The sequence below is a fragment of the Alligator sinensis genome, unplaced genomic scaffold (assembly GCF_000455745.1).
Source record: "Alligator sinensis unplaced genomic scaffold, ASM45574v1 scaffold469_1, whole genome shotgun sequence".
Lineage (NCBI taxonomy): Eukaryota > Metazoa > Chordata > Crocodylia > Alligatoridae > Alligator > Alligator sinensis.
The window spans coordinates 2,353,961-2,376,976 of NW_005841934.1; the positions used below are offsets into that span (position 1 = coordinate 2,353,961).

The 23,016-nt window shown below is 43.0% G+C and overlaps 1 protein-coding gene across 11 annotated transcripts in view; it reads left to right on the top strand.

The window, feature by feature from the left end:
• FHIT (fragile histidine triad) overlaps positions 1-23,016 on the top strand; it is a 763,307-nt gene that overhangs the window by 164,164 nt on the left and 576,127 nt on the right. Inside the window, exon 7 of one of the 11 annotated variants that reach the window (XM_014517979.2) lies at positions 11,680-11,766. The exons of the other annotated variants lie outside the window; for them this stretch is intronic. The gene's annotated coding sequence lies outside the window, so the exon portion shown is untranslated. The remainder of the gene's footprint in view (positions 1-11,679; positions 11,767-23,016) is intronic. 11 annotated transcript variants of the gene reach the window in all.

Consider the following 23,016-nt stretch of genomic DNA (forward strand, 5'->3'; position numbering starts at 1 on the left):
GAGGTGTTTTTGGTACAGCTGTGTTGTGTTCATTATTTACAGTATTAATATTAAGATAGCTATGCATGTTTCCAAGACAAGCTTTTCCAGAGATGGTTTCCAATATTACCTTATAGTGAAAGTGAGATTCCTTACCATCCCCTCTTCCCCACACCTTGCCACTTTTACCTCTCGGCTGTCAACAGACCTATAAATACCAACTTTTTCTGGACCGTGCCGTAGTATTTTGGGGATGACACACAGCGCACAGTTCAGGGTTCACCTGGTGCTCTGGATGTGGAGAGATGCACCAGTCAAATACAGACAAAAACATAAAGTGCTTTTTAACAATTCCTACATATGTTCATTAAAGAACCATTTTTAAAAAGGGACTCATAATCAATATTTAATGCATCTCCTGTTAGACTATAAAATATCACCCATTGCAGCTGTGAATGCATTTAGGAGCTGCCTTCAAATTGGTTTGGAGCCAGACGTTTTCTTCAGTGGTATTCCCTCCTGTCTCGGAGCCTGCACTACGGTGCGTTATGCCTGCGTCTCTTGGGCGTGATTCTTAGTGCGTGCCCAGTGCTGCACTATGGTGGCTCTTGCATCTGTTTTGGGCGTAGTGTGCAACAAGCAGGTGTGCCATGCTTCACAGTGGCAGTCCCTAATGTAAGCCTGCCCTCGGTGCCTCTGACCTGAACAGAGCTGATGCTCTTGCTTTCTGCTCTCATATTTATGAGGAGGAAGGAGGCAGAAGACAGGTAGTGGCCAAAGGCAACTCTTCTTCTCCTGTCTGTCACCTTTTCAATGGCAAATGGAGTACTAATGTTGTAGCACTTGGGCTCGTTTTCAGTCCGGTTGCTGGGATTTGAGCTTTCTTTAAACTAATGACCACTTCTTGAGTGCCTGCATGCAGAAGGGATGCTCTGCTGAGGATGGCACCTCTGAATGCAGGGTGAGCATTTTCTACAAATCTTGCCTACAATCTCGGTGTCCTTTTAGTGCCTCGCATCAGTACCCTGCGCACACCTGAGGCTTGCTGTCTACCACAGCAGTCACTAATCAGTTGTAAGGACATGGTCCATGCATTGCGGCATTTCCCTTCGTTTTCAGAAGGGTCTGTTTTATCTTTGTTGTTCGCTTTATAACTAAGTGGACTGAGTTGATCTACTGTTTTCAGGCACTCTTCAAATGTTGAGGTTTTGCTGTCCAAACTCGTACTGTGTTTTCCTTGGGAGTTATACAGCCCAACCTATAATTGCTCTCTGAATGTTTCCCATAAAATTTAGATAAAGAAATGGGGATTTAGCAGTAATGTTGTCTTAATATTGCTCCTGGTTTTATATTTTTTGCTGTCCAACTCTGAGCAGCTGGGGGCATGTATAGGGTGGTCATCATAGAGGACAGTCTGGTTGTCCTCTGTCCTCTATTGATACAAAACCCAACGCCTTTATGTCCTCTATTTTTCTCTGGAAGAGAAAATTTCTTGAAGAGAAAAAGAGAAGACATAAAGGCGTTGGGCTTTGTATCAACAGAGGACAGAGTAGCAGAAAACTGGGCTGTCCTCTATGATGGCCACCCTAGGGCACCATGCCACATGCTCTTTGCAGTCCCCCCTGCCCTGCAATCTTCAGCTGTCTAGATATCCAATTCCACTTGTGTCTTAAATGCAACCACCGTGTTTCTGTATTTTAACTACCAATGTGAGGAATAGGACTTTCATGAAGAAGAATATTCCCATGAGTTTGAAGGCTTGCACCCAACAGCAGCAGCAAAGGATGTATTCAGTTCAATCTGCCTGGGAACTGAGGCATCAGTGTTCCTCCTCCGTAATGCAAGGACTTCAAACCTCCACTAATTGATTTATCAATAGGCTTCATTTATATTCCTCTGAAAGACACAGAATTGCAGTAGGAACCACATCTTCTGCAATGCTGGTTCTTCCACTTTACACATTCAGCATTTTATGAACTAAGCTTAACAATATAATCAAATATATTTAAGCTATATATCTCATAGTCAGTCCTTTACTTACAGAAATAATCTCTGCCGTATTCCAGTAACATTACACAAACGAGTAACAATTGCTTAAGGTGAGTGATGTTTGCAGAACTGGGCCTTTAACCAGAAAAAAGAGGGAAAAGAAATATCCAGGAACTGGAAGCAGTTGTTAAATTAATTTTCACGTGATCCACTAACTCGAAAAATCTGCTAAAATTAATTTACAGTGATTTCTAGGCACAGGGCAAGTAGCATTGTTCTACAGTAAAGCACAGCAGGAGCTTGAAAATAATGTAAAACAAATATGCATCCAGACTCTTTTCTGCTAAAATAAACACGTTCTGCTGTAAAGAGTTCAACGGTGCCACGCACGCACAATATTGCAATAGGAGCCTTCACCTCGGTGTTTTTGAATTTTAACTCCTCAGGTCTTAATGAATTCTCATCGTGTGCACTTAATGTTAAGATCATATACTGCATGATACACTAATTATGGCATATGAAAATATCTTGGGTCACATTCTTAAAAGGAAATCAAAGAATTACTGTTCCATTTGCTGCTTGGTTCGAAGCTTCTTACATCAGTTTCTTACAATTAATCAAGTGTAATTCTGCAGCTATCCAGTGGCAATCGCGTTGCTGCAGGTTAGCAGTGTATCTGTTCTTACAGTTGAAACCAGCTTCTTATTTTAAGCACCGCTTCTAGAATTTTTTGGCCCAAGTTTTAGCTTGTTAGAAAGTATTGTACATGCTTTATATAAGATTCCCCCCCCCCCCCCCCAAGCCTTGTGTAGGTGGCTTATTTGGTTCCTCAGCCTTTATTGTGCTTTATTGGAATGTGCAGAAATGCAATCCGACTCAGGTTCTCTAAGGGGATGCTTATCGTGACGCCAGATAGGGAAAAGTACAAGTGCACCATCAAGCTTTATCACAGGAGGTGATAATCTAGAAGATTAATTCTGCAGGACAACTTATATAAGCCTTTTGGTACAATAATTAAGCATTTTCCAAGCAGGCGTAGTCCTTCTTTGTACATTCGACAGGATACTAGAACGATGGTGAAATTGCTTTTCTTCTTTCTAAACAGGATTCTGCATTTAAAGCAAACTATTTTGCCGTTATTCTACCAAAAATGAAGTTGAAGAAAATGTTAGCCATTTGAAGGCTTCTGTTTAATCACATGCCGTATGCATTTCTTGAAAAGCTAGTGTCGTCGCTCTGCAGCCCAGCAAACACCACCTTGAAGAACTGCTGATTACTCTCTCGTTCTGTCATTTTTCATGAGAGTCGATTCAATATGCATAATTGCCAACTCTGTACACATTCTGGACATTGTTTTCTTTACCACCAAATTGCAATGGCTTCCAGAGTGGGACGTGGTAAAATAACGGTTCCAGCAACACTGTACAACGTCTTAGAGACAAAGAGAGAAAAGAATATTGGAGAATATCATGGGGAAGCAGGGCTGGAAGAGACCTCCAGAGGTCATCTAGTCCTACCCCTTTCCTGAGGCAGGATCATCCCCATCCATACAACATTTAATTAATTTCAAATTAAGTCCTATCCCTGTCATCCTCCCTTCACTTCCTACTTCAAGATAGTAAAGATAGTGAGGGGTCTGCATGTGTTCTGGATAAGGGAGGGGGATGCTTGGGTGTGAATGACGTTTGGTTAAGAGGTGGCTATGTTGGGGTGACTTTTTGGAGCAGTCCTAACTCCAGGCAAATAACTTGGTTCTTCTATCAATGGGAGTACCCTTCTTTCTTCCCCCCCACCCTTTCTTTTTTCAGTGATATATAGGACTACCTTCTAATCAAGTCAGGTTAGGATCAAGTTTTGAGCTTCCTGCAGGCTTGCAGCAGGCAGGTATATTGTGTGGAGGTTTTTGAACTCTGTATCTGAATTAGATTTTTGCATACTGAATTGGTTTTACTTTTGGTCGTTAGGTGAATGCTAATAAGGCAATGAGAACACAGTACTAGAGGTTGGATCCAATATAGAAGCTTTAAACTTCCCACTCCCGCCCCCAAAGTGCTAATGGCTAAATCAGTGCAGTTAAGTAATTAAAAATGATGAGACTTTGTTCTCTAATGTCTGTTGTGAGAGTGCGGCTTCCAAATATCCATCAAGATTTTTCGGGGAAGGATGCATTTGTCAGAGGACCTAAGCGCAGGCCCTGGGCTAGCAGGTACCCAGGAGCGGTGTCCCTTTGCAGGCTCTGTTTGCCATGTGGCTTCCCGCTGCCCCGCTGAGTGAGGGGCTAGTCACTGCCCAGTGGCACGAGACCACTGGGAGCAAGACCGGTGCATGCCATGTGCACTCAGTGCAGTGTGTTGCACTCCCCATTACATCCCAGTTACACTCCTGGACCCGAGGCACAACAAGGTGTTTCTACCCCACGGCCGGGCTGTACCCAAATGGTGAGACTGAAACCCCAGCAGGTCTTCACCGTCCCCCAGAGCCTGCCTGTTGACGTGTGTGAGAGTTTTTCCATTACTTTGAAAGGAGTTTATTCATAGATTCATGGATTGTTAGGGGATGGAAGGGACCTCGCAAGATCAAGTCTGGGTCAAGCCATTGGAGAATATGAATTTCCTGTGACTGGATTTGATTCTGCAGTTCTTGGGCTGTATTCACAGCTGGGTTTTTAATCGTGGCTCTTTTTCTTTTTTCCCCCCTTCCTGCAGTGATATTTTATGAAATTTGGGCTGTTTTGAGTGGCCCGTCATTACATTCAATCCTGATAGTTAAATTAAGCATGACAGCACTCAGACTTCTGCAGTGAAGTATCTGTTTTTACCCCAGGAAAATGGGAAGAGTTTGGTTCTGTTCAGTGCAAATGGAGGAGACATTGTTTTAAGTGGTAGGGAGAGTTTCTGAGCCTTTCAGCAGCGGTCGGCACCACGTGCAGGCTCTAGCTATGAGCTTAGACAGCTTGGATAAATTGGACTTCAGCTCATGCTCACACTCCACACAGAAGGCTGCTAACTCCTTTCTGGAAGGAACGTGCCCTTAGAAAGCAGGCACAACAGGAAAATGCAAATTGCAAAGAAAATGCAGGTTCTCCCCCAGGGCAACAACTTCCATTTTTAGGTAACACTCATTAACTATTCTTCTGACAAGGCACAAAATCACTCGCCGAGCTTAAAAGTTCCTTCTGTTCCCATGGAGCATGGAGGTCGCATGAAGGGTTGCCAGTGGCATTTGCACCTTTTTCTCCCTCCGTGGGGATTTCCTTTGGAGGAACGGTTGCTTCCCCTTGCTTTGAGACTCCTTTCTTTCTATCTTGTTTCCCCCCACCTCCTCTTGTTCCTTTGCAGAATTACAGACTTGGGGTCAATGCTACTTCCTCTCTTTTTAATAGGAATAGAAAATTTGCTACTTCAAGACTCTCTTATGCCTGACAGGCCTTGAGGCAGAAAAAGAGCAAAAGCAAATACAGCCTCCTCTAATGGTGCAAAATATCTTGCCATAGTGTACAATACCTGGGTGGCAAACAGCAAATATTTCTTCTTTAAGTCAGAAGCGCATGACAGTTTGTTTTTTTTTACCTATAGAGGCAAACCAAATATTTGTGAATGATACTGTCTAGGTGACTACCTGCTAAGTAAGTGAAATATCTGTGAAAGAAGTTCAGGAATAAAGACCACCTCTGGTCCCAAATATGCATGAAAACCCCCCCCATCCTGTTGTAGTTTCTTGTAGCCCTCAATGCCTTCCCAGGACCCCTCAGTCAGAATTGCTTTGGAGAAAATATCAGGCTGCTTTGCCATAATTTCAACAAAGAAAATTGGAAAGTCACTGGCTGGAGTGATAGATCCATTGTGTTTAAAGATGATTAAGGCGGCAGTACTTCTGAGACTAGATTTATTTATATTACCTGAAGAAAGATTCAGAGTTCCATATATATTTCAAAATTAGACTCATCTCAAAGGCCCATCGGTAAGAGTCTGATGAATTGCATCGTTTGGGGGAATGAAAGAAGAATGCTTAAGTGATACTTCAGAAGGACTGAAGACATTAAAAATCTTAATAATAGAGAAGTTTGTTGGTACAGAATTTAGAGCGTACGTCTGCACGCTTCTCAATAGGCTTTTGCAAGACGGCAGGCTTGCTGAATTAGATTAACATATTTTCAATAGCAGTGGATAGTTTTATGCTGTTTTGGCATATTTTGTTAGGTTCTGAACAGGAGTTTCTTTAAACTTAATATTTGAGGCAGCCTCTTGGGCCTCCTAAAAGAACTTGGAAAACGATTATAGGCTATTCTTTTATTCAAACCTCCTTCTATATCTCCAATATGATAGAGATATCACTCCCAGCTTCTCCCTCTAGGAATATGGGATACTGTTTTTAAATCTCTTCCTACTGGGGAATCTTGGCTTAAAAAGGGGAATAGGCTCTGGTATGAGTACTAGGAATTATTTTTTCCTTAAAGATTCCTACTGTAAGACTAAATAAGGTAATAACTGAATTTGAAAAACCAGGACAATGTGTTTACATATGCTAGGAATAGTTGCAGTTTCTGTAATGAGAATGTCCTGAAGTCATTTGAGAAGTGTCAGGAAGCAGTAGTTATCCTAAATCCAGGAAAACAGGACTATCTTTAAAAAAACAAAAAACAAGCCTTGGGTAGATGTGAACCTTCAAATTTATAATTGGATCGGTTTGGTTTTGTGTATCTCATAAAATTATTTCCTGGGAGTTCTCCCTTCATCCTAATAGACAGAAATAGGTTGGGTTGGTGTTCTTTTTGACACTGTGTATGGCTACAAATACCTTAATAGTCAATATTCATTCTTTGGGTGAAGAAATGTGAGTGCTTCCATATTATGGGTTTGGGTAAATTCTGTTGCCAAGCCAAAGGCTAAGAACCGTTACCATACTTTTGCGAACCTCCCCCCCACTTTTCCCTCCCCCTCCCAAAGAAAGTAAACCCAGCCTAGCCACAGTTTGATTTGAAAAGAGCTCATTTATCCTTGAATAAGGGAAACACTAATTGCTGGCGAACAGGCTCCCTACGGGAGCTGGCCGGCGAGGGCTGTTTTCGTTTTTGAATCGGAGCACGCATCACTTTGCAAAGATGAAGAAAAGATAACAAGTGACAAGAATACCCCGGAGAAAACAATAAGTAGCCATAATGGCATATGTGATGGAAATTCATCGAGCAACCAAATATGTTTTATTGACAAGATGGAAATTCTCTCCAGAGAGAAGACCAGTGAAACGTGGCATAGCAAAACGTGTTTAATGCTTGTGCTAAGCAAGTCTTTCGAGGATCCTGAAGCGCCTTACAAATGGGATGCCCATCCACTTCATACAGACGGGCAATTTAGACTACACCTGCACTTAATTTCTGCTGCTGTTCCTATGCTAGCAGAGCAACAGCAGCAGCCCTGTCCATACCTCTCCCAAAGTACAGATGCAGGTAGAAGACTTCAAAAGTGCCTATAATGGCACAGCTTATTTCAGTTGGGGAAGTTTAAGATGCGCTACTATCGTTGTTGGTGATCTCTCAGCCGAAGATCATCACTATATAAGGCACTACTATTAGGTAGGTATTTATAGTGTTGTCACGCGCCGACAAGGTTTTAACTGGTATAACTTTGTTAGGAGGAAAATTGCACTTGTCATCATCATCATACTGATAAGATATTTTAAGTGTAGAAAAACTTAGGGCCAGGTTTCCACGATGATCTTCACCCTGCCTAACATACTCGCAAAGCACTCCTAGCACGGCCACAGCTAGAAGCTGCTCTTTTGCTGGAATAACGTTTTTGAGCCCCTTGAGCAAATGAAGCAATATCAGCTAAAGCACAGGTTTGCTCCTATAACTGCATCTGGGCCAGTGCCACTGTGCTGGAGATGGCATCTCCTCCCACATGGACCTGGTCGTGTTGGACTTGTCTGAGATGACACAGCGAGTACTTGCAGAACTGCGAATCAAGCCAACTTCCTTTTCTTGAGGGAAAGATTTGCATTGCCCATGTGCTCTCAGGGTGCTAGGGTTTTTGTCTCCTCCCCAGAGGGTCCTATATGGTGGGTAATCCATATTTTTGTTGGGGAAAAATACACACAACAAAAATATTTCAGGGCACTTTAAGCTGTGAACATCAGGCTGGATTAGGAACAGCAGCCATAGGTTTAGAAAGTCCACAAAGCCCCCACCTTCCGGTGATGTTACTTGCCGAGCTGACAAAATATTTATCATGGAAAACAGCAGTAGGAAAATTGTCTGTCTTAACACCGAGTACATGCCAATAAAAGCAAGGAAATTGTGAGTGAAGGCTACCGTGTTGCCCTGAAATCACCCTACTGTATTGTATCGCAGTACATGGTTTTATATATAGTTCAAATAAGCATTCAGTAGTCTGGAGGGACCGCCGGCAAAGGTAATGAGGATTGCCACACATCTTGACAGCAGACTGTAAATGGCATAACATTTCACTGAAAATATGTCAGTTTTTTAAGTGAATGGGTATTCCTTGAGAAATGGGTAAAGCGTTCTTGTCTCATCCTGGCGGTAGGTTTTGTTTCCCCATTAATAATTTGTGTGAGCAGTTTCTAAAATTCGCTTTTTTGCTTGAAGGTTTTTATGACTATGACTATATATAAGAAAAAAAAAAAAGAAGGTAAAAAAACCTGTGGCAAATGACATGAATTTAAGTCTGGAGAAGGTTATAAAATATGAACTCAACAAATAAATAATCTGAGCTCCCAGCTTTTGTCTGGCTGAGGTCGGATACATGATTTGCAAATGTGTACTTGACAACCAGGTTATTCGAGTGCCCTTATGACTCAATATTTTACTGTACAATGGTGCAACTTCCAATGCTTTCACTTCTGTTCTTCTAAAAATAACGCTGTGTTGCTCCTGTTCACGCCTGACCCTGATCTCATTTATGGCAAAGTGAGTGATGAGTACGCTCCTAAGATAAGGATCCTAAGATAAGTGATCTCGGGTAAGATCACAATCTCCCCGAGGAACGGTTGGCTCTTGTTGGCTCCACAGTAAATCTGGATTCACTTCAGATTTTGGTCTCCCTCCCTCTCTCCAACCAGCAAACTTAATTAAGCAACAGTTGGTTATGTGCACAGACAACTTTATTATTCTACTGAAAACCCTGCAGACATGTTTTAGCAAGTTTTTGCATAACCTCAGATCTTTCTGGATGTGGCTGATAAAGTGCAGGTGAAAATTAGTGGAGAATTGCACCATCAACAACTGCAGGTGATAAAATCAAATTTTGATTTATTTCCTGAATTTCAAGATTGCCAGCATGCATAATTCTATGTAATAACCACCTAAGAGGTGAGAAAATAAGGTGGACCAACTGGTGTGAGTAATTCCAGGACTGCAAACTGAAGTGGGAGCTGAAGGGAGAGAGAAATAATTTCCTATTGTTGAAGCAATTAAGTTTTGCTGTGATATTGCTTCCTTCTCCTCCTCCTTCCTCTCTCCGTGCCTTGAGATGATACATTTCAACACCACGGGTAAGGGCTTTTGGTATTCACAGTAAGTACTGAGGGGCGTCGTGAGGGTGAGTGCTAGAAACGCTACCTGAATTAAAAAAAAGAGCATGTTGCTATTCAGAAACCTGATTTTGGGGAAGTGGAATTATGTTTGCACCATTGTTCTAAGTTAAAACATGTTGCTGGGTGCCTGGGAAAGTGGCTGCTCAGTGATTTGCCAACCTGGTTTTCCAGATGAAGCACGGAGGCAATGGTTTTTTCAGGTGGTGTCTGAAAACACAACTTTCATCCGAGCGGAGCGGCTTCTGCATGGTGGTAGCAAGGCAAGAAAGGTGCAAACTGCTCCTTAGCACATCGTGTTAGCTTCTGCCCTGGACAGAACTGAGATTGACTTCTGGACCATCGTAGCTACAGCACCTTTGCAAACACGCGGTAGTAAAGGGGTTTTTGCTGAACAACTTTTATTGGATCGAGCTTATGGACACCAAGTGCTCATCTTCAGGTCATCTGGGCAGAGTTTGTGTCTGAAATAGTCTAATATCTGCCATCGATTCTGGAGTAACGTAGCTGCTCATCTACCTTTCTGGTCCTGTTGGCACAGCTTTCAGAAAGTGTGGCGGGGAGGGGAGCCAAAACCCAACAGCAGATGTCAAAAGCTTACGGCCAGGTTTCCATGAAGATCACTGTGTCTAACGTACTGGTAACGCAGATGTCGCCAGATGTCAGACCAATTCAGAATCTAATTGGAAGAAGATGGTGCATGTGCAGTGGGGTGGATTAGATGGGCACTTTGCATCTATCTACGGGTGTTTTTTACCTGCAGGAATGGTGTTCTCTGCTAAAGCACAGTCAGTGGAGAGTCAAGGTCCTCATCCTACTACTCTTCTACACTGCTGCAGGTGTAAACAGAGCAAAATCAGGGACTTTCCATCAAACAACTTATGTTCTCCATGCCCGTGACTTGCATAGCCAGGCTCAAGTATCCCCATCGGTAAGCTTCCCCTCTTTGTAGCACTGAGGACCAGACGGATCCTGCAAGCCTCTGTGGTGGATCTGAACTGCTCCCACGTAAACTCCACCAGCTTCACCCTGCCTCTGGGCAGGCTCGTGCATGTTTCTTGACCCCACCTGGTTGTTTCTAGGGGTATAAAGCAAATGTAGGCGCAGAACCTTGAAATTGCGCCTTTGTCATCCTCCTGTGTTAAACTGCTGGCTTTCAGAAGATCTACATTTTTCCCCCTTGTTGAGTGTTCGGATTGTAAGTGGTACTTAGCAGTCTTGTTGTAGTTTATGGTAATTACAAGACTAACTACTACATTAATTACAAAAATTAGGGAACTCAAACTGTCTGCCTTCTCTTCCATAGAACCTAGTTACTGCCTCACAGCTGTTACTTTAACCTGCTGCATTTTCTGTAATGTTTGTAGTTTTTAGCAAGACTGAAGTGAGCTGCAGTTTCATCCAGTGCCTTCGAGAAACGGGCGTGTTTTCCTATCCGCTCTGCTTATGGTGGGGTCTCAAACACCAGGTATAACGAACAAGCAAGGAATTGGGCAGTCTATTTCTCCGCCCAAAAGTTTGGCTGAGAGGAACGCTGTTCTTTCATGCGCTTTGCTTTCTTTGTAAATTCTTTTCAAAGTGCAAATAAAAAGCAATAAAAAGTCATGAACTAGTCTGAAAACATACCACCAGGTCGCATTGCTTCTGCTCCCAGCATTTACACCACACATCCAGCTATGAGCTTTGAGTAACTCCAAAATACCAATTTTTTGCTTTAATTAATCTGGGTAATGTTTAGTACATTTTAAACCTGGCTCTCCCTTAGAGTGATTCCCTTTGCAGAGCATGTGCCAGCAGCAGGGGAGCTGAGCCTCAGTCAAAAAAACTCGTTTCAGTGCTCCTATGTCCAGGCTTTCACTTGCAGACGTATGAGAACCAAAATGCCCAAATACTTCACATTTTGGGTTTTGATTCTCCATATAAGGGCAATAGCTAACATGTTGGCCAGGGGTGACAAAGCTTGCTTATGGAATAAGTTCATTTAGCAAATGGGGATGATGAGGGGCCTGGCTGAAATCTTTCTGTGGAGCTCTAGGCTAAAGCCAGGTCTCAGTAACGTTCAAGTGCCTCATTGAATATTAGAAGTTAACGAGGATGGACTTTTGCCTAAAGTCTTAGGACAGGCATGAAAACTGCACCCATATTTCCTCCTAAAACCAGGCTTACTCCTTGGTATGGCAGAGAGAGCCCTGCATACGATACGTATTGAAAGGGGATTCGTCACTTCGAAGCTCATTTTGCACACTGGTAAGTGGTTCCACTGTTTTTCTCCCCTGTGCTTTCATCTCAAAATAAAATACAAGTCTAAAGCATTGCCTTTTGCGGTGGTCTGAAGTGGCACTTCAAAACATGTTACAACTGGACATCATCAAATGCCTTTCTAAAATAAATAAGTGTAAAGTTTTTATTAGCTCGTGTGTGATGGAAGGGCTCTTGAAACCATTGAATAGCACACCTTTTTCCTGGTACAATTATGGTCTTGTTCTTTATGTTACAACCCCTTTTCTCTTATCCTTCACTTCTTTATTTAATCCCCCTATTATTATAGTAGGCATCATTGTGAAAATGGTGCTCTTCACAAGAGTCTTTTAATGACAGGTTCAGAACAGGTTCTGTTTATCACCTATTTATTTATAATGTAGGTAGTTTTTATAATGTCGACTATGTTGAACCAATGTATTTTTTTTAATGGTTCCCTCCTTCGTTATGTAGTTTCCATAAGATGAAAGCCATTATGACTATAACATATTGATTCTCAATAATAACCAGTGTAAAAGTGCACCCAAAAGTCTCTTTTGGTTTAGATGACACTTTTGCTGCTGATCTGCATAAAGTTACAAAATACTTGTTGGCTTCCCTGTGACCGTGTGGATAACGTAGGTGGTAGAATTGTTTGCTCTCTGTGTTTCAGGTGACTTCACTGAAGCATTCAAACGAGTATCAGTTGTCACCTTTATGATTTCTTAATTAATTTTGGGCGTTTGTCTTCCTCTTTGGCATTACAGCAACGAACCACGCAGGGTTCATGCTTCTTTACAGGTTTCACGACAGTGTTTAGGTGCGTTGCTCTTGAAAGCTGTTGTGGCGCATGAAGCACGTTGTTTTGGTAGTCTCTCTAGGCATCAACAGATAAGCCTGTATGTGCACCTTTGTGCTGTTTGTCGCGTTGCACTTTGTTTGTCTCTTTGGTATGTTCACCCTAAAATGGAAGATGGAGGGTGACGTGATTCAAGTAAATAGTGTCCTGAGCTTGAAAGCTGCCGAACACGTCCAAGTTCCAAGTAAATGGAAACTTCCCAAAGTTTCCTAAACTTTTCTGTGTGCTAATAAATTGCCTGGTTCCTCACCAAAATAGTATCTGAACCCTTCACAAGCAAGTATCCTTGCATGTTATTGCTGGACAATTAAAACAGAGGAGCCAGCACTTTCAGTGACCAGCCCGTGGACACGCAGGAAATCTTGATGGTAGTTACTAGACTCACATGCCCCAAAGCACAACCCAGTGACCCAGGGCTGAATTGGGACCCAGAAGAGCAACTGTATTTAATATGAAAAATGGGCTGGAAGCATGCCACTTCAAAACCCATGATGAGCTGTAGAATAATCTGAACGAGTCCTTAAAAATGATACAGGAAGCACAAACTTTCAACTTTTCAATAGAACAGCATTTTGAAAAAGTGTCGGCTTTTTTGGGTTCTCTTTCCCCCCTGGATAAACTCAATCAAATCTTTTAAGGTGCTGTGCTGTCATGGGGAGACAACGTATGGTAAGAGCGATGGTGGAAGGTGACGGATCAGATGGGGTGGTATTGCGTGCTGTTACAAGGCCTCTGCCCTCCACCAGTGACAGCCATCTTGCTGAGATTATTGGAAGTGGTTTTACAGTAAGGGCTTGAAAGGTATTCATAAATAATATATGAACAAACGTAACACTGGCAAATCCTGGAGATAGAAACCAGGCTTACTGAAGAGCACTGACTTCCTGTAACTTTTTTTCCCCCCCCAAAGTGAAAGTTTTTCTCTTTTACTCTTTAGATGCCACCTTGCGTGACTTATCCAGTGAGTATTATAATATGTGCATGGGGGATGGGAGTTAAACAAAAGAAGTCCAAAGCCCCTTGTCTCTTTCTAACCCTCCCTGCTCTGTGCTCATTGGCTGGACCAGGGCCGGGTGGCCAGTCTGAGACACGTGTACCACAAGCGGCAGATTGGGGAGGGAGCAGGCAGCTCGGCGGCAGATAGGGAAGGGAGCAGAAAGCAGAGCACTGGACCGGGCAAAGAAAGGGAACCACGGTGGCACTTGAGGAGGGTGAAGGGCTAATTTGTGGCACACCTGCCAAAGAGGTTGGTCTTCACTGGACTAGACAGCGGTGACCGCTTCCTTAAATAGCAGATTGTCTTTGGGAGATGAGTGGTGCTTTTGCCGTCATGCATGGAACGTGGACATTTGAAAGCTGGATCTGGTATGGATGAACAACGCACGCGTGCAGCTCTTACCTAAAGATTTTTGGCTTCTTGACCTGGATGGCAGTATTGCAAGGCTTTGTTCCCACCTTTTACAACACCTTTGGGCAGCTGCATGGACTTTTCTTGCCCTGATTTTAGCCAGAGTGGGTTAAATTGAAAAGGTTCATGTTCAGTGAGACATTTCTTTTTCAGGATGGGACTTTGTTTTTCTTGTCTCCCTATGCTGCAGTTTTGCTTTTGATCAGGAAGGTAAGAGTAGACAGCAGTTTTGGCCTGAATTCATGTGCGGTAGTACACAGAGACTTTTCCGTCTGTGACCTGCCTGCTTTTGGACGCTGGGTTCCAGGATCGCAGTTCCTCTTCGCTGGGTCCTGCAGCGAGGACCCGTGTGTGCACGGTTGTTAGTGATTCCAGTCTGACTGTCTGCCTTCATCATGTCTTGGACCTCTAATGACCACGTGCCATTCTCCTCCTTCATCACCTTCGTTCTGTATTTCCCACCCCTCCCCCCGACCTCCCAAATTTGGTTTTCTATAGTTGGCTAGCGTAAGATGTAGGTTCTGCATGTAGTTGAATGGCGTGTTATAAATGGCTTGTCTTTGCAGGTACAGATTCCTGAATGCAGTGATGCTGTGCATTCAATTATAAACCCATCAGATTAATACAGCCTGAACTCTCTGTCAGAGGCTTACCAGGTTGCTCTGCTGTAGGGTGTCTGTCTGATATTTTTTCCAGAGAGTGATATGGTCCCTGTGTGTTTCTGTGGGAACCATTTCCTTATAGAACAGGCAGCTGTTCACGCTTTTCTGAGCATCCTTCTGTACTGTTCCTTTCTTATTCCCTTTACAACTATTAGAATATCTTCCCCATCCCATGCTTTGTGGCTTGCATTTTGAATGGTACATGCACACTCCTAAAATTTGTCTAATCCAAAGGAAAAGTGCCCAGGGCAGCATCCTGTAACCTGCGACTCTGTTCAATGCAGCCTCTTTGCTTAGGAACAGTCCCGCTATTAGGTGGTTGCTGATTGCATGGTGCTTTGTATGTCTCACTACACGACAGGGATGAAATTCATGATTGTCGTCTCTCCGCATCATTGCAAACAAATGCAGAATTTTTCTAAGTGCTCAAAAAATTATATGTGGGCTATCTGGGTGATCAGTAGACAGCTACTCCATCTCCACGACATGTCCTTGGAGGTCAAGAGCATGACTTCTCATCTTGACCTAAACAGCTGCAGTTGTCCCCAAATGAGCACTCCATTAGCTGCTTGGGTCAGTCTCAGCAAAGCATCCTAACCATGTCTGCTAATCTGGTCCTGCAGGTAATAGGCTGCTTTCAGTGTCAGATCAGTACCTCCCCTCCTTATCTTTCCCAGCGCAATGCCTATTCTTTCTCTCTGATTTGGAGACTTAAAGGTAAAGCCTGGCTCTTCTTTCTTGCAATGAGAGCAGACCACCAAAAAGAGCTAGGGGTGGATTTGGGGACTGCCCTGGAGAGCGAGGTGGTCTTGGTCTGTGGAGCTATCACTTGGAGAGGCTCCTCTATTAGGAGGCACAGACATGAACGGAGACTGCTATATGCTTATCTAAATTTGGTCTCCCCTCGGCTTTTATTGCCATTCAGTCAGCTCCTATGGGGGAGACGCCTTTTTGTGCCCCAGTCACCACCACCCCTCTCTTCCTTGCTCTTTTGGGGTTTTTTTTATCTGGATCTGTCGGAGCAAAATGGCACATAGCTCTGTGGTGGCATCTTGTTAGCTATTGTGACATTTTCTGCATGAACATATTTCTCTGGTTTTCACAAGTGCTCGGAGAATCCGGCAGGAATACTGCAAATTGTATCGCCTGCCTCTTGCCCCACAGAAATTCTGGAAAGCGGGAGATAAAGATGGAAGCTTTTGTCAGCAGAAACCCCACCATGATATCTTCAGTATGTTAGAAAAAATATGGGGCCTTTCTAGTACAGAAGAGACTTAGGTTTGGTCTTTTGTGAGCTAGACCTTCACCATTGTTTGGAGGAGTAAATGGCACAAGAGACAGGGAAGGGGGGATGTAGTCTTTCACTTCTCTGTAGCCTGTTCAAATCCAAGTCTGATTAACAGTGACAGTTGTTAGTGTCCAGGGGCTGTCTGAAATTTCTCTCCTCAGCTTTCTTCCTAGTGAACAAATACCCAATATAACTACAATTACTGCCACAATATGCATCAATTGGCATCTTGGCATATGTACACCTGGGAGACCAAGGGCTGCATGGACGTTGGGGTTGAACGGCTCGTTTTTGCTCTCAAAAAGTTATTCCCAGTGCTCACTGGGGCAAAACAAAGTCTGCATGCAGTCACCAGTGATGGACTTGCTCTTTGTGGGCTCTTGTCTCCACATGTAATGGTCCAGTTCTTTTAAACTCCACATTATTTTTCATTACAGAGTTTGGGTGATGTAATAAGAGGGGTCTTCCCAGGGCTAATTTACCATGAGCTCGCCCACCTGTTTCTGGGCCAATTGCCTGCCTTCTCACCTGCCATGCCTTGATGATATTTAATCTGGATGTTAATTAGGCGGGAGGCTGTCCATTTCTTGCCCCGATGCCAGGGGGCACTATCAGCAGCTCTGTTCCTCCCCTACACCACAGCCCAAGCCTTGTAGATAAAAAAAATTATTTCTCTTTATGTTGGGATCTCAGCTGCTGTGAGTTTACTCCCTCTCTCTCTAGCTAGACCTGTCAGTCAAAGGGCTTGACTCCGAGGCTCTAGCTCTGTAACGCACTCGGGCTCAAAGCCCTCCGTTCAAATGCTCTCCGTGAAACCAGGCCTCCTGGCCCTTCTACACTGTGCGCCCCTGTGGCGCCAGGCTGTTGGGGCCTCAGCCCCCTTCAGCTTTGTCCCTCTCTGTAGTTAGAGCTGTTCACCGAAGTCCACCCGCCAGGACCTGGCTTCAAGGCTCCTATCTTCCCTTCAAATGACTTTGCGAACGTGGCCCTAGTGCGGCACCCCGAGTGCCGCAGGGCTTCTTGAGCCCCCTATCACGGCACCTCTTGTTGCTGGTGAGGCCTCCTCCGCCCCTACAACCTCAGCCACAAACCACCGGCTTTTTTTAACATCATTTGGGTGTGGGAGGGTCCTACATTGTAGACCTTTCCTCCTGAGAATGCTTTAGTGGTGATATTAACTTTTTTTAATGCTCAAGAAGTCATTGGTGTAGAAGTGTCAGGGAACATCAGCCAGCGTTGTATAAAAAATGATGCCACTGAAACCGTAATTTCTATTTCTGCATTCAAGGAAAAACAATGCTAATGTGATCCCCTAGAAGATCTGGATGTACATTTGCCATTCAACATTTTTGGCAATTGCGCTAGTGTTATTTCTGCGTGCTGGTGCATTTTAAATACAGATGAGATTAATATGGACTTTGAGAAATAATGCTGATTACTTAAAGGATCACTCATAATAAAATATCTCTTTATGGGAATTTGTGTTCCAGTAGATTAGCATTATTGATCATTCTCTCCTCACATACTCTACGGATGATTTTAGAAATCTGAAACTATTATTCTCTCTTGTCTAATGTAATTACCAGTACAAGGAATAATCTAATTAGAAGACAACAAGGATGCATTCTAATTGTTCTAATAAATTATGTTAATGCTTTATGCTTCCAGTTAGGTTTTTGTAAGAAATAATTTAACAGAGTGACAGCTTGTCTTTTACTGCCAACTGTCATTTTCATCTGACTAAGAAAACTGATACCAGATCAGTGAAACATTCATTCATAGTATGGACTCTCGAAGGTTGCTGAAATCCTGTGTCTAGGGTGGGAGAAAGCAAGGATGCAGCATAGTTTCCAAGTATTTAAGCATGGAAAGTAAACACGTTTGATAGATTTTTCTTTTCCCTCCTATGAATATAGCTCTAACCAGCGTTTGAGGGTGGGGATGTTAATTTTGGACACCCTGTTTTGTGCTGTGCAGTTGAAGGTGGAATCTGCAGACCCTTTCACCTCAGAGTCATTGGTTCAAAAGTAACCCGGGCCAGACGAGTATGCAGATGCTCTGTTTGCTGCGGCTCATACAAAATGATTTCAGTGCAATTCCTGGTAATGGCGAACTACAAACTTCAGTGAAGACTAGCAACTCTGGCAGTTGCATCGAGTGGACCTGGAAGCGTTGCACCCTAGAAGGCAATGTTTTTGAGACCAAAATCCTAGCACGGTGGCTACAACAGAGCTGGTTATTGGCCCAGTATTTGGCTAGCTGGTACAGCCAAATGAAAGCAGGTCCACTAGCTCTTAATCATATGCAGTATTAGGACTAGAGAAGCAGTCATTTGCAAAAACTATTGAAAAGTTTCACACTGAGCAATTGGCAAATGACAACTCCGGGCTGGGACAGAATATCCTTTGAAGAGTTACGGATGATGCACAAGAGTATCCCATCATCCCCCTGAATTAAAACCATTCTACTTTGCTACACAAACCAAATTGGACCTCCCTCAGCATACCACGTTAGTCTGCAGAATTGTGTGCTAGCAGGACAAAAGTGTATCTGCATTTGAGTCCCAGATTGTCTAGAAAGGGATGTAAGCAAAAATGTTATCAAATACCCATGGATTTGGCAGCCCGTGAGAAGTAGGAGTAGAGAGGGCCGTCCTGGAAATCGATGGCCCTTTGTCAGCTCGCGCGACCTGAGAATCTGGTGTACAAATACGTAGCAAACAAAAATCCTGTGGATCTAACGTATATTCTGGTAAACTCATCAAGTGAAATGTATGCCAACAGTTCCACCCATCTGTGAGTACTTTCCTTTCAACTTTTCCCCTTTGCATGACAAGATATTTCTTTTATAGCTGAACTTTACTCACAAAAGGCCAGTCAGGTCCAACAAGATGCTAATATCTTGTGTAGAAAAAGACAAAGTACTAAAATCTTACTAAACTAAGTGATCTCAGCATTCATTCTAAATTAGATGAAGTACCGAAGGTGGCATCACTTTTGTGTGCTATCATTATGTCTCCAGGGCAGAGACAAGTGCTTGCAAGATGTATCATTAGTAGGACTAATAGGCTCTATTTTACTTTTAATTGTTGGCAACAAAGGGTAACAAGAACTCTGAGTATTAATAATGTTTCACGTTATATTTTAGAAACCTTTTCCCAAGTCTTTATTACTTGCTGCCCTTTTAGTTTTTCATGGACCACTTGGTACAAGGTAGAGTAATTTCAGGCAGGACTTAAGCTGCTTATGTTAATATGCACATAGATTTCATTTGGATTGTGCAATGCCGTCAGCCTGAAGTTTTGCATTTTTGTGGTGTGGTGTGTGTGAAATTACAAGGTGGGTTAGAGGGCAGGATAGTGGCTGCAGGGATTAAGTGACCCTTGCCTGAAGGTGGAAAAGGCCACCATTTGAAGGCCTAAAATGACATTTCCAGCAGTCAGCATAGCATTTGTTATTCTGCAATCCATTTAAACACCAATAAATAAATAAATAAATAAAATAAATTACCGTAAGCCATAGGAGCAGTCATTTTTTTGTTAAGCATACTGGTAAATTTAATTGTCATCGAAGCAGGCCCAGTCAGTGCATGGTTTCATCACGGGGCAAAACGCTGAATTCTGCACATCGACGGGAGTTTTGAGTTTTCCCACCGCGATGGACCACAGTAGTTCTTAGCTTTCACCCAGGGATTACTGATCTTGTGATAGTCCATATATAATGTGGAAACTGGTCGGTTGGCACAACGTCAGCTGGAAACAGTTGATCGGAGGGAGAAAGTTGATCGTTGGTCAACATGAAGGAGTCTCCACAAGGAAAGCCTAGAGAACATTGCCTGGCATGGAGTTCACCGAGCCCCTGGGTGGGGACTTGCTTTCCAATACCTGTTCTTGCCCCTCTGTGCAGTAAATCCCCCCCACGCCTGGACTTCCCTGGCACCCTGAGCTGCTAGGATGTGAAAGTGTACCGAGACCTATGAGTTGTGGAGAACAGGTCATGCCGTTGCGAGTTAACAGACTTTGACATGCACCATTTAGTTTTCTTCTTACTTGTTTAGCTAGATATCTCACCCTTCCTTGCAGCACGTGTGCCTGCAGGTAGAAGTGAAAATGTCAGCTGTTTCAAGGACTTTTTATGATTACAGTAAATAAAAAGGAACTGATTACTATTGAAGCATGCTCTCCTCTTCAGGAAGATTCAGAGCACTTGGAATCAGAATTAACATACTTTTAAAGTACTGCTAACAAAAGCAACATGAACAAAGCCTACCTCCACGTGTCATATAAACAGTTTATGATTGCTTGTGAATTCATAAAATCATATATTGAGCTAAGGATGAGAGAAATTGATATTGCTCTCAGAAGTGCATTTCTTACCACAATAGTTTGGGGAGCTGGTCCTATTTGATAGAGCAGGTGGCATTAAAGAAGCTCTGCATTTTTCATCTTAACAAACATCCCAGTTACGCTCCAAGGGACTGCCTTGCCTTAACTGCAGCGCCTGAAAACAAGAAGAAATCAGGTGTACCAGTACCCGTGCTTCCTTTATTATTTAAAGTGAACTGAGAAGAACTTCTCTCCAATGTGTATTTACTTTTTTTTTAGATCAAAAACGTAAGCTTTACAATAGCAAATAAATTTTAAACAGATAATCAAAGAGCAGTTCCTTCGTTACTTGATTCTTTTTTCCTGTAAGAGTTGACAGCTGCTTAGCAGATAGGGAAGCTCTGCTGAAAGCTGCTGAGTCCTCTCTACCTCTGTTGGCTTCATTTTTGCATTTGAGAGCTCTCTGCACTTTACAGGATAAAGTGTTTAAAGCTGTGCAGGGAATACAGGAAAATAGACAGGCAAGTGCTCAAACAGAAGTGATAGGCTTGAGGCAGGAATGGCTGGTTGAAGTGCTATGGCCCACGATAAGCGGGAAGCTAGTCAAGGTGATCCCAAAGGTCCTTTAGTCAAATCTATGATAACCTATTTTATGAACCTCAGTTAAGCTCCTGGGCTACTGACTAGCAGTGAAGGTTGAATGCAATACCTGTATTGTCACGTATGCACCGAGGAAGGCAGGGGTATCTGGGTTTAACTGCATATTTTGGTTTGTAAAAACGCAGCTTCTGTACTTGACTTGGAAGCTGTTGTGCTAGGCTAACAAAGGGGATCCGACGACGTCAACAGCATCACTCTTTGAGGGGAAAATGGTGATTGGGTTGGCTGTGCAGATGTGTGGTGGAGCAGGGACACTGTCCTGGAAAGTCTTGGTTGGATGCACGGCTTACTGGGAAATCTAAAGTTGCAAGGAATGGGAGTCTGGTACACGAGGCCGTATGGGAACTGGGCACAGAGTGTGGGGCTGTTAAAACTTTGCTTCTCCAGTGGCGGGAGAGAACTTCTTGGATGCACAGAGGCTCTAGCTTGTGCTAGGAGCGTGGAAGTTGGTTTGGTTCTGGTCCAGCGACTTGTAATAGAAAAAGCTGTTTAATTTAGTTTGTTGTGAAGTGCAAGGTAAGATGAGACTAAATGTGCATGTGACTTGGTTGCATTTGCAAATCCTTGCATCTCCCCCTCCCTATTAGTGTGTTTAGGACCACATTATGCAGAGTCTCACGAGCACTTGCAGTTGCAAACCTCCACCTTCTCTCAGTGTAGACAACTGTACTGTGATTAGCCATAGTACTTTACAGGTCTGGAAAATCTCAGCCCCTACCAATATATATATATATACATTTCTGATCCTGCTCTTAGTGCTTTGTTTTATGAAGGGTGGTGGCCACTGCTTTTGGGTTCCTCAAGGATGAAATGCAAGTGCACAAATCCAATTGGACCTGCAGGGTCATGGGTCTGTGCACCTTGGTGCTAGTGTAGGAGGAACTGAGGGACCTGAGGTAGGATGAAGAAGGACCCAAATGCCTCACTTGAGTACACAGGGATTGGAAGAAGAGCAAGATGTGCAGCTACCTGTTTCTTGACACAAAGGCAGCTCCAGGTTATTAAGTTAGGTGCAATTTTCCTACTCTTGAAAGTGCCTCACTGATGTATCTTGGCTGACCAGGGAGTCACTCTACACATTATTTTATCAGTGCAACAGGTAACGTTAGCTAGTGCTGAGCTTGGACTTCCAGAAAGAAAAAGGGAGATTGAAAACAGGGTCTTGTTGTCCCATTTCTTTTACATAGTGAGATGACGTCCTCTTCCCTGTGTTATGGCATGAAAAGGTAACCTAACATAGTAAAAATACTATTGTTGAAGGGTATGGTGCTCTCCTGTGGGGTGATGAGAGGGCTGGGTTATTGCTTGCCTTCACACAGTGTGCATCTTCACACAATAAGTGATCCTCCCAACTGTATTTATGAGGAAGTAGCTCTCACTTCATTTGTTCAATCTAAAATTCAAATGTTCATTGCAGTGTGCAACTGCATTAGAAGTACTTACTTAGACAAATTAAATGATTCAGTGTAGCAGCTTTGAAAAGTCTAATTTCCATGTGTGGAATCATTTTTATAATCATGCACAAAGACAAAAAATGTAAATTTACATCGGTAACTTATTCATAACACTTATGTTGCACCCTGTGTGCTTTTTTTGTCGGCAGCCGATCCATAGCCCAGAGGTAGGCTTATTAGTTAAACATTTGTGTGAGAAATGCTACAATTTTAATAACAAAGCCAGAAAATACAGCATTAAGCTTCCTTTTCTATCCTTAATGTCTGCTTTGCATGTAGATGACTGTGGGCTCCTTTGGAGTCCACCCGCTTTGTATTTATGGAAGTTTAAAACCCCAGTTTTCTTTATGCGATTGTTTGTAATAGCTCCTTTGGAGCCATTAGGGTCTTTCGTGTAACTATGTATTTAAGATATTTTAGAAATACATATGATGGACCCGGCAGCCTGGCAGAGCTCCTTTGGGTATTCAGTATATGTAATTGAGATTTCCCTCAACTTTTTTATGTAGCTGAGCATGCTGTATAAGCAAGACACTAACTTCTACCTTTACAAGGATTATTCTTAAGAATAGGTCACTGCTAAGAATTTAATAATAGTCCTGCT